Source organism: Peromyscus maniculatus, chromosome 4, assembly GCF_049852395.1.
Source record: "Peromyscus maniculatus bairdii isolate BWxNUB_F1_BW_parent chromosome 4, HU_Pman_BW_mat_3.1, whole genome shotgun sequence".
NCBI lineage: Eukaryota > Metazoa > Chordata > Mammalia > Rodentia > Cricetidae > Peromyscus > Peromyscus maniculatus.
The window spans coordinates 32,919,278-32,936,167 of NC_134855.1; the positions used below are offsets into that span (position 1 = coordinate 32,919,278).

General features: G+C 36.5%; 1 protein-coding gene across 2 annotated transcripts in view; it reads left to right on the forward strand.

Moving 5' to 3' along the window:
* The window catches only part of Galnt13 (polypeptide N-acetylgalactosaminyltransferase 13), a 577,725-nt gene that overhangs the window by 245,543 nt on the left and 315,292 nt on the right, over positions 1 to 16,890 (forward strand). The window lies entirely within an intron of this gene.

Below are 16,890 nucleotides of genomic sequence, written 5' to 3' on the forward strand. Positions count from 1 at the left end.
CCTTTGAGTACCAAGTCAAGCTTTTCTGAGCTGATTTGTACATTGAGAAGAGGCAGCTTACCAGTTCCCATGAGGCAGCCTCTACTCCAGCTCTCCAAGATGGGGTCAGCTCCTCTCCTGCTATGGGTACTGTTACTCTGGGTTTCAGGTGCGAGGTTACAGTGTTGGGAGCATCCCTTGTAGCCCTGTGGTTCTCTATGCTTTGGTGTCCTGATCATTGAAATGGTGACCTTTAATTGGTTCAAAGTTTTCCTTTTATTTTTATCAATTCTCAGAGTATAGCTCATGACTAACACAGATTGCACATACATGATGGTTTTACACTGGGGTGCTTTCAGTACATCTGTGACAGTAGTGTGTGCTTATCATTCCCGGTTCTGCTGGGGACATTGTGCTAACCCAGTCTCCAGCTTCATTGACTGTGTCTCTAGGGCAGAGAGCTGCCAACTCTTGCAAGGCCAGTGAAAGTGTCAGTTTATTTGGTACTAACAGAAACCAGGACAGCCCCACTAACTCTTCATCTATGGAGAATCCAATCTAGAATCTGGGGTCCCTGCCAGGTTCAGTGGCAGTGTGTCTGGGACAGAGTTTACACCCACCTTCCATCCTGTGGAGGCTGATGATGCTGTACGCTATTACTGTCAGCAGACTTGGAAGTTTCCTCCTATAGTTAGCCATGGATTTTTGAGTCAGTTAATAGCATAAAGCATGAGTTGCATCTTGTGGGGCACAGTGCCCTTTTTTAAAAAACTCCAAATACCTGTACTTAGGTTTGACCCAAGGAGAAAAGCTGTTATAGTGTTCAGTGTTGTGCAATTGCTTAGTCTCCTGTTATTTCACAATGTCCTTTAAAAAATTTTATTATGAGTTTGATCAATACAAGCCTTTACTCTGACTCCAGAAATTGACTTCTAATTGTACTTTTTATCTTCACTTGGACAAATAATATTCATTCAAATTATATCTAAAAGTCAGAATCAAGTTGTCTTTATATAGCTCCTTTTCTCATGAAAGTTCTCATCTGAGAAAGAGAATATTTGTCCCTTTAGTTGTCTAAGCCACCTATGAGTATAACTTCATTGTTCTGCTTTTACTGTTTACATCTCATTGATCAGATAATTCAACAGTTACTTCTGCTACCATTTTAACCCTGGCTACCACTATTCTTTACCTGAGTAACTGCATAACATTACTGATTTTTAATTTTTGTTTTATTTTCTGGGGATTTTGTTTGTTTGTTTTGCTCTGTCGTGTTTTGATTTTTATTTGTATTTGGCAGCTGCTGGGGATGTCTTTCTGTATGCTGTGAATGTGTTACTCTGATTGATTGATTGATAGATGAAATGCTGACTGGCCAATAGCCAGGCAGGAAGCATAGTATAGGTGGAATAAGCAGAGAGGAGAATTCTGGGAAGTGGAAGGCTGAGTCAGGAGATGCTGCCAGCTGCTGCCACCATGAGAAACAAGATGTAAAGTACTGCTAAGCCACAATCCATGTGGCAACTTATAGATTAATAGAAATGGGTTAATTTAAGATATAAGAGCTAGATAGCTAGAAGCCTGCCATGGCCATACAGTTTATAAGTAATATAAGTCTCTGTGTGTTTATTTGGTTCTGAGCAGCTGTGGGCCTGGGTGGGAATGGAGAAAACTCCAGCTACAAATGTTGCCCAATGGCTTGAGTTTCCACCTACAACCTGAGAATAATTAATAAACAATTCTTATGTCTCATGTGGGCAGCAAGACACTGCAACATGTGGGCTTGAGCTACTCTATGGCAGGTTGTGGCAGGTGGGTTTGACCTGCAACAAGGCGGGAATTAGGCATCTGCAAGCCACACATTACACTGCATGGTGGATTTAGACTTTGCTAGTACAAAAAAACAAAACAAAACAAAACAAAAAAAAAAAAAAAAAAAAAAAACAAAACAAAAAAAAACCAAACAGGTTTCTGGGTTATATGCTACTTTGAAGAAGCACAGACCCACTGCTTCTGATAGTTGATGGTACACATGGCTTTCAGACGCAGAGCTGGCAGTAAATGTATCACCACCATGTTAGGAAGCTGAGGTGGGTGGAAATGCTACAGTTTAAAGCAATAGATTCACAATAAGGCAGATTCAGATGGAAAAAGACTTTAAATTGTTTACATTATATGTAAAAATGTACATAGGCTTGGAAGAGAGAACAATGAATATAAACAGTAATATAAAGAAATAGGTTTAGGCCGGGCGGTGGTGGCGCACGCCTTTAATCCCAGCACTCGGGAGGCAGAGGCAGGCGGATCTCTGTGAGTTCGAGGCCAGCCTGGGCTACCAAGTGAGTTCCAGGAAAGGCGCAAAGCTACACAGAGAAACCCTGTCTCAAAAAACCAAAAAAAAAAAAAAAAAAAAAAAAAAAGAAATAGGTTTAGAAAACAAAGTTTTTTTTTGTTTTTGTTTTTTTGTTTTTTTGTTTTGTTTTTCAAGACAGGGTTTCTCTGTGTAGCTTTGTGCCTTTCCTGGAACTCGCTTTGGAGACCAGGCTGGCCTCGAACTCACAGAGATCTGCCTGCCTCTGCCTCCTGAGTGTTGACATTAAAGGCATGCGCCACCACCGCCCGGCTAGAAAACAAAGTTTTTAAAGAGACGGTAAAGGTAGTATAAAAAATAAGCCATGTAAAATGGATATTACACAAAGAATCTGGATTGCGTTGTTTTTGATATTTTTAACTGTAGAGAGACATTTGATTGTAAAGGCAGATCAGTTAAATCAATATGTATATTTTAAGGTATCTTGACTTCAAAATTTGGATCTAAGGATATGTTGCTTTGGAAAGGAGGCTCTGCTTTTGTTTCCATAGGAAGCAAGAGGCTATGGATTTGTTCCAGATTAAGACACATCAGGTTGGACCAGCCAAGACCCCCTGAAAGGTCTCCAATGACACCATGGTCCAGATGATCCAACATCCAGAAAGGTTTCAAGGCAACTTTCTCAGACAATACAGCCTCATGGGCTACTCCATAATCCTAAAATTTTCTTTATGTCCCCATAAGAATACAGTGCCCTCATCCAGCAGGAAGTAGTATGAGAAGTTATGCCCAAATTCCCAAATATACCAAACTGGCTTTGGAGATGGAATGGACTCACTCCTTCTCTAAACCCAATCATATTACTAAAGAAAAACATTGAGAGATTCTTTTGTCCCATATCAGAAGATCCCTCTGGTGTGAGACAGAAAAAAAAAAACAGTATTTTTATTTAAAGCAGGTTGATTATAAATGCAATCTCTTTCTAAAGAAGAAAAGGGGATACTATAGATAATGATAAAATGAATGGGTAGATTAATGACCTACTTTTAAAGAGCAACAACTTGTTTAGAAATGGATTTTAGTTTACTGATACAAGTTTAAACTTAATTTTGTTATACTGTATATATATTTCTATTCTTGTTTGAGGTATTATGTTTATGTAACTCATTTAGATTGTAATAGATAATTAAAATACAGATTAATAATTAGTCTTCTATGATAGTCAAACTTATAGTCATGTTGTTTTCTAGATATGCATAGATATAATTCAATTAGGTAGGTAATCTTCAAATACTTCAAAGACCTACATAATATGGCATTAAAATGTTTTAAAAATTTAGACTTTCTGGAGAGTGAGACACATCTGCTCCTGGCAGCACCAATTTACTTCAGAGAGGAGGATGGACATCAAAGACACTCTATGTGGAGTTTATCTTCTTCCTTGCAAAATAGCCATTTGGGCAAGAAACTGTTCTTTCCTGAACTGCTTGATTGACTGGACAGGCTGGACCCATAGGAAGGTGACCACTAAACTTGGCTTGGCAAAATGGTCCTTCAAGTTCCTGCTTCACAGAGGAAACTGTCAGACATTTTACAGGACACACACACACACACACACACACACACACACACACACACACACACACACACACAAAGTGACTGAGAGACTCTAGGCTTGTGGGCTGAAGACAGATGCCCCAACTTTACAAAGGAACTTTAGAGGACTGTCCAGGCTGCCAACTGTCTCTGTCTACTTTCTCAAGACTCCCAAAAGTTGCTTGCATCCTTCTCCCATTTCTCAGGTAATATTATATCCTTCTGAGGTCTTTGATGTAACTGAAGACTAGATAGTTATAATTTCCTTAGTTATGATAAAATAGAAGTTGGATATGAGACCTTAGACTCACAAATATAGGATAGATAGTATATCTTCTTTAATTTTGCCAAATACAAATAAACTAGATATTATAACTATAATTCTTGCTTGATAATTGTTTTGTTATATGTAATTTTACTATGTCAATGTTAAGACCTTCCTTTTTGAAAAATAAAAGAAAAGAGGAAGGACTGCGGATGTCTTTCTGTATGCTGTGAATGTGTTGCTCTGATTGATTGATAATAAAGCACTGATTGTCCAGTAGCCAGGCAGGAAGTATAGTATAGGCAGGATAAGCAGATAGGAGAATTCTGGGAAGTGAAAGGCTGAATCAGGAGACACTGTCAGCCTCCACCACCATGAGAAACAAGATGTAAAGTACTGGTAAGCCACAAGCCATGTGGCAACTTATAGATGAATAGAAATGGGTAAATTTAAAATATATGAACTAGATAGCTAGAAGCCTGCCATGGACATACAGTTTTTAAGTAATATAAGTCTCTGTGTGTTTATTTGGGTCTGAGAAGCTGCGTGCCGAGGCAGGATTGGTGAAAACTCCAGCTACAGGCAGCCTCATCCTTGAAGAATGTAATAGAATTATCCCTTTAAATATATATTCCTTTAAATTGTATTACAACTTTGCTTGCTTCTTTTGTTCTAGACACATGTACACAATGGAACACACCAAGGACATTTCTGCCTCAGGGCTTTGTACTTTCTATTACCTTCACCTAGGGCATTTATTTCTTAACTCTACATGATTATCTCTGTTATGCCTGATTATTGTTCACAATCACTCCTTCTCCAAAGTTTTAACTTGCCTATTGTATAAGATTATACCATTGCATGACATATTCTATATCTTTTCTCTGCTGAATTTTCTTCCTTTCCAGTACTGTCTACCAAACTTGGTGTCCATTTTTATATATTTTGTACTTTTTTATTGTCTACCTTGTCTATTAGAATGTAAGTTCACTGAATAAAGATATCTTTCCCTGTGCTATTCCCTAGTGTGTCCCAAGTTCTTAAAAGCCTTCCTTCAGGATGGTCCTAGAAAAATATTTTAAAGTAGTTATAAATTACTAATTGATGGTATTCACTATGTGGTGGACATGGTGGACAATACATCTAGACTTCAGTTTTTGTAATCAAAAGAGATCTTACAGCAGGTGGAGAGTTGGCTTAGTGGTTAGGATCACTTGCTTCTCTTGCAGAGGACCCAGGTTTGACATGCAACACCCACATGATAGCTTATAATGGTCTGCCACTCCACCTTCAGAGAATCTGAAGCCTGCTTCTGGCATTTAGGGGCACCAGGCATGTACATGTTACACATAAATACATTCAGGCAAAACACTCACACATAAAATAAGAAAGAGGTCATTTTATTCAGAGCCAGAATAAATAAAAACAGAAATTAGAAGTAGTCTAATACAGAGATTAAAACAAAGTATGCATAAAAGAGCAACTGGAACAGTTGGAATTTAGCCATTTCTGAGCCCTAACTAACAAATTATTAAAATTAACACCAGGAGTCCTTCATTTAACTTTAAATTTTGGTCAACTACAGGGCACTATTAGATAATTACAAGCTTTAGTCCACTCCAAGTCTCAAGTATTTCTTAAAACACTATGTGGCACAATTCCAACTTTACAGTAAAGACACTTGAGGGGAAAAAAGGTTTTTTGTTTATTTTGTTGTTGTTTTATTTTCTTTTTTTCTGATGAACAATTGAAGATGGCTTTCTTTCTTTAATTTTCTAAGTTGTCTTACTAGCAACTATTATATTTTATTAGCTGTCATTCAAATGACATTCAATTAGCTCCAGTCGTTCAAATATCTCATTTTTAGATTGTAAATGGGACAGTGTGGTTTTTTTATCAGTAAGAATTGGCCATGATATTCTCCAGTGTGGTATTACTCCATTTTTTTTTAATTTTTAGATAGAAGCATTTAGAGATTCTTTGCTGTGTAGTTTCTGACAATGTGTATCAATTCCCAACTAAGTTCTTTCAGTTCTTCCGAGTTTCCCCTCTTCAGTTCCTGCTTCAGGCAACAGCACTGTAGAATAAAGACCCCCTGAGAGAGCTGGAGGACAGCTACCCAGTTCATGCCTATGTGCCTTTAGAAACTCATGCTTCCTTGCCAAAAGTGAATTTGGAAGTGTGTTTCTCTGTCTGCTGACTTTTTTCTCTACATAAAACTTAAATTTATGTTAAGAGGCTGTCTGTCTATCCATCTTAAAACATTAAAACTAATAAATCCTAGCCCTTGTGAGACAGAAGCAGGAGAATCTCTGAGTTCACGGCCAGCCTGGTTTACAGAGTGAATTCCAGGACAGCCAGGGCTACATGGAGAAACCCTATTTTAAAACAAACAAACAAACAAAAAACAACAACAACAAAACTTAAAAAATCTAATGAATTCTGATACCTTCCAACTCTATTGTTTTATGCCTAAGATATTATTTCAGGTTATAATAGCAAAGTCATTTATGTTTATTCAAGGATGTTGATATTTTAGCTTTCCTGCTGAAAAATAGGTAACTGATGATCTTCAGTACTTATTTAAAGAATAAAAAGGACATTTATTAAAGTAGGACATATTATCATGTACTCAATATTTGAAGTTTCTTTCCTCCATGGTCTTACTTTTTCAGTCATAGGGGCTGGAGTGGATGAGCACGGCAGTGGCAATGTCAGCTTGTCGTTCCAGCCACTTGGTTAGAACTTTGGTTATTTATCAAAAGCTAACTTCCGTTTTGAGCTTGATAGAATTCTAGAAAAAAAAATCTTTCCTTTACCATTTTATTTAATCCATGTTTCTTTTTATATATTGTAGAACCCACAGAGGCAGTGTTTGTATTTGATTCTGATTATAAAGTTTAATAGCTCCTTATACCCTTCATTTATTGAAATAATATAGGATAGTAAAATACTTATGGAATGAAGAAGAAGACATTTTAAGAACTATGAGATCACACAATCTCATAAGTTTAAATACTGGTAAATTTACTTAGATCAGTGAGTGTCTATCCAATATCTAAGGAATATATATTCTATTTTAGTCAGTATTCAACCCCACTGGGGTTTCTAAATGTAATGCATCTAAAATTATTTGGTAAATGTCACTAGACAGAAGACTGTTTGGAAAGGATAGTAAATGTGAGTCCTATGTTAGTTTCACTTAGAGGAGTCCAGAATTGAAATACAGTTTGGAGAGACTGGGACAGGACAGAGCAACAAGAAAAATCAGATGAGTATGGGACACAGATAGTATGAATTTCAAACAGAAAAACCCAGAATATAAGGATAGTAACTAGAAGGGCATGGGTGTTATGATAGGGGTAGTAGGCTGGGGGGCAGGAGGAAGGAGGACAGGGGAATTTGTGGTTGGTATGTAAAATGAATAGAAAAATCTCTTAATAAAAAAATCATTAAAAAAGATAGGGATAGTAACTGAGAGGGCATGAGTTAGTAGCTGGAAGAGAATGAGTGTGAGATAGGGTTACTAACTGCAATGGTGTGGATGTTAAGGAACATTGGATATCCCTTACAAGTATTCAAAGACTAGAAGTCTTTTGCATGCCTGCTAAGCTTGAAAAGGATGGAACAAGTTATCCTTAAAAACAATGTTTAGTATTTTTGTCATACCTTTTTACTACAACACAGAGGACTAGGTTACACATAAAGTTAAAGGGCTGATCAACATGAGGGAAACAACTGTATTTTTATTCTAGAATTTTTTTCTTATTACTCCATATCAGAGCTAGCAAATAAGAACAAAAATAGTTGTGATATAATATTACCATAAATATATACTTTTATTGTTAAGAAATTATTAGTAGTACATGAACTGTTATCATCTATATGTAGAAATGTTAGCTTATTAAGCCTCTTGTGTTGTATAGATTTTCAAAGTATCATGTTTTAAAAATATATTTAATGCTTTCCATAAGAATTTTTGCCACTTGAGGATCAATTCAACTGTGAGAATTTCAACAAAAGCAAACAATTTCAACTGCGACCTAGATGGACTCTTTCACAAAACTCAAGTCTGGAGAAGTGGCTGGAGGCTTGGTGTATATGAGATGCACATGATTCAGACATGGCTGTAGTAAGGAAAAGTCTACCTAAGTAAGCTTGCTATGCTCCATATCTATTATTGATAATATAGGACATAAGCACAGGGTATTTATAAGAAAATATATTAATTGATTTAACTGCATATGATATTTGTGCTGTATAAAAAATGTTGTTAAAGAGACACAGTCCAATAATAAATACCATGCTTCCCCTACTGTTATTAAAAAAATGACACCTCAAAATATTTATTGGAAAATTGTTGTATAATATGATATCTTTTATTTCATACTTCTGTATGTTCATAGGAGTCTTATATACAATAATTAATACAATTTAGTAATCTGTGCACACACATATTATATATATATAAGCATATATATATATGCTTAAATACTATTTGCCTTCTCCATTCTTCATGCCAGGTATTTCAATTTGTCCTGATTTATACTTACATATAAGCTAATGGAAGGATGGAGTATTTAGCTTAATTTTTCAAAGGCATTTATAAAAAAGGCAAATTCTGTCTCTGTTTAATTCTTTGACTGTGTTAGTTTTCATCTATTCATCTTAGCAGATTATCCGTCAATGCTGTCATGTCTCTGTGATCCTCCTGGCAGTTTGACACCCAACACATCCTAACTAGGCTAGCTGTGTGCCCCTTCATGTTTATAGTTCAATCATAATTGTATCCATTAAATAATAACTAACTGAGAGTCATAAGGGCAGGAATTAAATATACATGACTGTCATGAAGAATAAGGAAAAACATGAAAAAATTAAAAAAAATACCCAAGTTAAATATTGGCACATAGGAATAGCTGTTATAAACATTTGTTTTTGAATAACAATGAGCAAGAATTCAGGATAACATTTTTAAAAATGTTGTCCGTTATAAGCCAACTAGGTCTTTTAGTGTACAGCACTGGTATTCCATAGGTAATGCTGTATTATTTGTAATAGTTTTGAGCTTATATTATATTATTCACGAGTTATTCTATTTAAAATTATGGATTTATTCAGTTGTGAATAATTTCCTGTGAAGATTGCTGTGTCACATGGCTGCCAAATTATGCAAGCCCTTTGTGTCATTATTAAATTAGAAAGGTGTGAATAGATTTGAAATTTTCTTGTAGCTATCATTGATGATACTGTAGGAATTATATAGACTCATTTTTTTTGTTTGTTTTTCGAGCCAGGGTTTCTCTGTGTAGCTTTGCGCCTTTGCTGGAACTCACTTGGTAGCCCAGGCTGGCCTCGAACTCACAGAGATCCACCTGCCTCTGTCTCCCGAGTGCTGGGATTAAAGGCGTGCGCCACCACCGCCCGGCTATAGACTCATTTTAGCATATCTATTATCTAAGGAATAAAAATTCTTAGAATTTGTAATATGGAAAAACACCAATGAAGCAAGTAATGGATGTTGTTTTTGTCATAACAAGAGAAAAATAGCATATAGACAGCATATAAGGATAATTATGGCTCAATAGTAATTGAAATATATTTATATATACTTATGATAGGCCATTACATTTATATGTTGTACGAACTAAATGTGGAAGTTAGAGTGACAGCATAAATATTAATAATATGTGTATGATATCAGCAACTATTCATATTTTTTTTTTTTTTTTTGGTTTTTCGAGACAGGGTTTCTCTGTGTAGCTTTGCGCCTTTCCTGGAGCTCACTTGGTAGCCCAGGCTGGCCTCGAACTCACAGAGATCCGCCTGGCTCTGCCTCCCGAGTGCTGGGATTAAAGGCGTGCGCCACCAACGCTATTCATATTTTTTAAAAGATAAAAATACCATGTGAGGAGAAAATACACACATAACAACCTAAATTTGGTATACAGGAACTCTATCTGGGTATCTGGGTGTCTATCTTCCTTTCTAACATCTTTCTATCTGTTTTCATCTAATGACTGAGCAGAAATACTGTTATGCTTTGCAAAAATTTTGTTTGAGTTATATATCTATGTAATAGTTGAAATTTTTTAATTTAAAATGATTTTTTCATATAATATATTCTGGTCACTGTTTTGACTCCCTCATCTCATCTTGTGCTTTGTATTCCCAAATTTTCTTCCCATTCAACCCTATTTTTTTCCTGTAAATAATTCAAGCATTTACTGCTATATAAGATAATCTGTATCTGGGTCTGAAGAGATAGATCAGTGGGAAGAATACTTACAGCTCAAACATGAGAACTTTGTTCAGTTCACCAACACCAATAACAAAGAAAAATGTAGTCCCAAGAACACATATAATGCCTGCACTGTGGAGGAGGGTGGAGACAGGAGGATCATGGTGTTTGTTGTCAGCCAGACTTGCTCCAGGTTCAGTGAGAGGCACTGTCTCAAAAGAAATAAGGTGGAGGGTATTCAGAATACCTGACATTCTCCTCTGACCACCCCAGGTATTCATACAGATGTCCTCAATTGCACATCACATGTGCACATATACCACACACATGCATACATAATGATAATAAAACAAATGTGTATATTTTATAAAGAATGATCATGTTACCTATAATATCCTCAATTTATGGCTCCACAGTTTGGAGTATGAAAGAGATGTAATCTTGGATCTAGAACAATGTCCCTGTCTGCTGGAGATGCTTACCTGCCAGCCCCAAGACTTATGGAATGCTAATAAAACAGTCAAAATCATAAATTTTGACCTGAGAAGTTTTTAAGGTAAATTGAAATTACAGGTAGCATTTTTGTTAAAGATTTTTTTCTTCACATATATTAGTGATATGTAATGGATTGTTTAAAACAAGCATTTTTAGAGGCACACAAATAGCACAGTAGCTATAACAAGAACACTATAAACAAAGGGAAGAACTCAGTTAGTGGTCTGTTTATATCCAGCATTTCACCAGTGGCCATAATAACTTGCATCTGCTTTTTACTTTGCAACATTTCTTAGACTGATTAGTTAATTAAATTATCCACCTTTTAAAAAATATGAACATAGTCTGGGTCACAATGACTTGCTTGAGACACAGCTTTCCATAACAAACATCTAGAAACTCTACTACAAAAGAACTGATAGCCTGCTTATGTTTTGTGTTTATGTTTGTGCTTACATAATTTAGGTAGACAGGTCTGAGATTCTTGTGATGGTCTCTACTATGCAGACAAATCATTCATTAATATAGGAAGGGTTTACTTATTCTGGGTCAAAGATAAGTTTCTAGAGTCTATGAACATAGAGGAATAAGAACCATATGTAATTAATTTCTAAGTTAGATGCAAGATTTAATTTAACCATGAAGGTAGGCAGCAAACAATGGCATATTTCCATACCTGCTACTTATCAATGAGAGATAGCCTAGACATTCTCATAAGTGTATTGTGGGTATATTGTGTTTGTCACCTACATACACCATGGTTCTGGAAATCATCATTATTAGAAGTGCTTAAGAGAGAATTGATGTCATAGAACACAGTATTCTCTTGGAAACCAGCTTTAACAAATTCTGGTGCCTATGCCTTGTCTTCTTATGTTGCTGCTCTCTTGGAATTGCTTTGAATTTTCAAAGACTTTCAGTGTTCTTTTCCTCTGACAATTCTAAAAAGTCAGAGAATCAAATGTTAAGCTTCTCATATACTCTCACATTGAGGAAAAGAAATGAAGAGTACACTTTTAAGTAAAATCAAAGATTTGTAAACTCAGTTACCTGGGAAACTTTCTTTAACTAACAAAGCTTATTCCAGACAAGCTAATACCCACTTTTCAAAGTTTACACATGTCTTTTTCATGAAAAGCTTTCCAGTATGTTCATGTAACTGTATATAAGCTTGGAGACCCCTCAGATTTCTCATCCTGACTCACTCGTTAACAGAACCCCCAACAACTGAAATTTCATCTGTTTCCCAGGTGATTGACCTGTAGACCACTTTCAGTTTGATATGTGGGCACAGGCACAATATCCTCCAGCACTGTTTAACCAGCTCAGAATGGATGTATCCATGTGCTTTATATGATGAAGGCAAGAGTGGTATTCAGTGCAAACCTAAAAATTCCATGAGGCACTGACTAGCTGACTATGTTTAAATCCTCCAGACTGTCAGTGAAGGGGTTATGACTACACATTCTCAATGCAACTTAAACCCTATTTTGAAAGACAACAAATCAAGGAAAATATAAATTGTAAGCTCATTATAATAATTGAATTATGCATTTTGATGTTCAAAGGCTACTTTGACTGAAAGAAAAACAAGACATGAAAAATGACCCCCCTCCCTCGCCCCAACAAAAGCTTCTGTTTTTGCTTGGCACTGTTATTTAAATCTCAGTTTATCAGAAATTTAGAGTCCTTCTTTTGGCGTTAAAACTCCAGTAAAACTATGACACTATTATTTAGCCTAAAATATGTATATACATATGTCTGTTTCAGTGTGAGTTATCTTATTTTGATACTCACCATAGATATTATGTCTTCTTAAAGGAAAACATTGGGATAGAAAGTGATAGCAATTAATTAATAATAAGAAACTCATAACAGAGTTATCACAACCTACCATTTACCATCACCTTCCAAAATGGATTGTTATCATTAGTGACTCACAGCAGGCCAGTAGTACAAACCTCTCAAGTGGAACTGTCTTGAAATAGCTGGTAAATCATGCTGTGAAGCGGAGAAATAGTTTAGCTCTTCTGTGTCTGTACTTCACTGCTGTCTGCCTCAATCAGATATCCAGGAGTTTCTATTGCAAAGGTCAGGACCTGGGTATGATCAAAGCAGACAAGGCAGTCGCGTTGGAGCTAATGAAGCTAGGGTAGGATCCCTGCTGTCTCTTCTCATTCTCAACTGTATTATCTAGGGAAGTCAGATAACCTCTTAGAATTTCTTATTTACCATCTGTAAAATTAGGTCAATTGATATTGCTAACTCTTGAGTGGTTTCGATGCTCAGCTGAGATTTAGTGTAGACAGCCCCTTCATAAACTGAACGCACACACAGAAAAATGCTCAGCCCTGTTTTAAATATGTGTGAGGTTAAATGAAATTGCTGCCTGTGCTGTAGGTGGGACACAGAGGGCAAGATCCTTTACCTGCCTGTGGAATGTGCCCCTGCCTCCCTCCCTGGGAGAGCTTGACTACATGTGAAAGAGCATGTAAGAGGAAAAGTGTTTAGCCTTCACTACATTTGTTCAGAAGAATCCTGTCAAATCCTCCAATAAGTTGTTTAGTCTCAAGTATTACAAAGCTCAGTCACTTTCCTTCAGCAAGAAAGAGAAAATTAATATTAGAGAATGTTAATAAAGTCAGGCAGACACTTTTAAATTAAAAATAACCCTTTTGGTCCGTACCAGGTCCTCTATGCATATATCATGACTTCTAGTTTACTGTTTTATGGGATTCCCGATTGGGTGAACAAGTAGATCTCTGATTCTTGTGCCTTTTCCTTGGCTTTTTAAAATTCTGTTTCTTTATTTTGTTCAATTCTGATGTGTTAATTTCATTGAATCTTATTGTATTCTATTCTATTATTATCCCTTAGAAGCTTTATTGTTGCTAATGAGGGACAGAAAAGGAGTATATCCAGATGAGAAGGGAAGGTAGGGAGGATCTGGGAGGAGAAGAGGGAAGGTAAAACATAACCAAGATATATTACATGAGAAAAATAAAACCTATTTTCAGTGAAAGAAAAATATCATCCTTAAGAAATTAATATATATATAATATATTAATATATAATATATATATAATATAATAATATATATAATATATATATAATTAAAAACTCAACAACTAAGAAAGTAGTGGAATAAACAATATGCATTTATTCTTTTGCATAAGGCTAGAAGCCGAAGTTCTCATGTCAGTTTCTCATGACCTCTGGGACTAACTTTTTCCAATAAGGTTCCTTCTAAAATTTCTACCACCTGCCCATAGCACCACTAGCTGGAGGCCATGCTTTAAGCAATCCTGTCTGGGCGGCAGTACCATTTGGGTGGATCTTTAGCAGTCTCTGGGTGACTGGCTGCTGCTTGTCCATCAGCTCCTGCAGCACCAACATGCACTTTTATGTGTGAAGATGTCTGCCCTCAAAGCTCATGAATCAAACTCTGCTGGCTTCAAATTGCTCTTCTGAAGCCTTCATGCCTGCAGAGTTAGAACAGGCTCCAGTTATATCTTGGCTTATGTATATTAGGGTTGGTTTGATTCTTCCAGACCACGAGAACTTTCTCTGTGTCTTCAATAAGTTGATTTACCTTTCAACCCTTGTGTGTTCACTGAAGAGTAACTTTAATTTCCTTCAAATATCTTTTCTTTGGATTCACAACTTGGCTTCCTGGCAGAGGCCTATTGGCCACCCTCTTTCAGCTTCTATAGCCCTTCCTTAATAAGTTTTAACTTTTGACTGCTTGACTCAAAGGAAGTTGCTCTCTCTTTCATTTGAACACTTAAGAATTATTGAATAATTATTAATTCACTTAATTTTAATATTTTTCTGTCTCAAAAAAAGTGAGACCAGGAGGGGAGGGAAAGATAAGGAAAATGGTCAATGGAGTAGACAGAGCACACCTGACACCTGTACCTTACTGTCTTACGTGGGGATTGTTTGTGAAATTCCCAAAGAAGCAAGAGATTGCATCAAAAATCAAGATCACATATCAGCATAATTCATTACAATAGAAAAGTTTAAAATATATGTAGAACTACCAAAGTGTAAAGCAAAAACATGAAATGAGTACATGTTTTGGGAAAAATTAGTAGTGATGGACTTGGTAGATATAGACTGATACAATCCTCAATGAAAGGGAACACAGTGTATGAAGCTGCAAAAGTGAATCACATAAAACAAGGTATGTGTTCAATATACAGTTTGTCACCTCGTCACTTTTCCTTGGACGGAGGTATTTAATAAATAACATAAAACTTTCAATACTTCACTATAAAATAAGCTAGAGGTTATGTAATTATGTGCAGCAGCCTACTGCTGTGTGAATATTTTAAGCACATTTGGGAAGGAAAATCTAAGCTATACATTTGGTAGTTTGGGTGTATTAAATCCATATTCAACTCCCAGTGTGTTGATAAGGGCATAGTTGGTTAGCATATTCACTTATGGGAATAAAAATGGAAAAAGCCATCCACAAGAGAAAAAAGTGTGTGTGTGTGTGTGTGTGTGTGTGTGTGTGTGTATGTGTGTGTATGTATATGTGTGCATACATGTATATATGTTGTATTAAGTATACTTACGTTTAGAGCCTACTTCCTAAGTGCAATGATTAATTTTGTGTGTCTTCTTCTTGCATCAATCATATACACTGGATCAAACATTATTTTTATATTTCCCTTAAGATACTTTAAAAGTGAGATTTGAATGAAACAGACCTTTCATAATGTGTGTGGGGGGGGTCTTTTTCAGTCAGTTAAAATACAAAAGAAAAGAATGGGCTCTTCTAGACAAGTGGCTTCTTCTAGAAGACTCCATTAAGATGGGAAGTGCAGTATCACCTCTCCCTACAGTTTCCGGTTACCAGCCTATTCTGTAAAACCTAAATAGTCCCATGAGCCAAATCTTAAAGTAAGTTTTCATGACATATTATCCTATATAAACTAACAAAACAGCAGCTCCTACTGTGGCCCTAGCTCTAACATCCTGCCTTGGACCCACTCTTGATCAGATACACACTCTGGGAAGAACTCCTACAAAGATGTCCTTTTTATCTTGGTCAAGGACTGGCATGCTGTTGCTGGAGGGCTGATCTCCAGGTTCCACCAAGCCCCGCAGTCCCACAATCCACGTATAAAATAATCACTCAGACATTTATATCACTTATAAACTGTATGGCCGTGGCAGGCTTCTTGCTAATTGTTTTTATATCTTAAATTAACCCATTTCTATAAATCTATACCTTGCCACGTGGCTGGTGGCTTACCGGCATCTTTACATGCTGCTTGTCCTAGCCATGGCTGCAGTGTCCCTCCTTCCTTCTTCCTGTTTCCCCAATTCTCCTCTCTCCTTGTCCCGCCTATACTTCCTGTCTGGTCACTGACCATCAGTGTTTTATTTATATAGAACGATATCCACAGCAGCATGCCACAACAGGCTACTTCTCATTAGAGGATGAACCCTCGAATAAACCGTCTAATCTGCAAAGAACATCATAGCAAACAAGCTGTCTGCATACTAGCAAGCATTTCTCATGCTGCTCTGACAATCATGTTACTGTTGCTGCCCTACTTATAATTTACATGCTATAGCACATGTCTCCAAATGGGACTGCCTGCAAGGATTCTGACTCTGCCTTCTTTGACTGACCATTGATCTCATGACCATCACTACCTCCTCACTTTGGGCTACAGGGTATATAAAGAAAGGAAGAACTGTAAAGGGAGTAAGAGGGAAAGCCATTGAATTATGTTATCTGATAATCTCAAAACACTCATTTGAAGAAAAGGCTGCATTTCACAACAGAAACAAAGAACAAACAAAAACCACAAGCTTTTGAAATGGTGTTTGCTTATTCCAGCAACACTTCAATCGATAAGTTTCTACTATGGTAAGTTTCTACTGTGTAAGCTATTTCTTGTATACTTACCTCTTTCAACAGGGATGTAAATCTCAGGATGTCAGAGAACACATCTCATTCATATTTGCAATCACAGGGTTTGG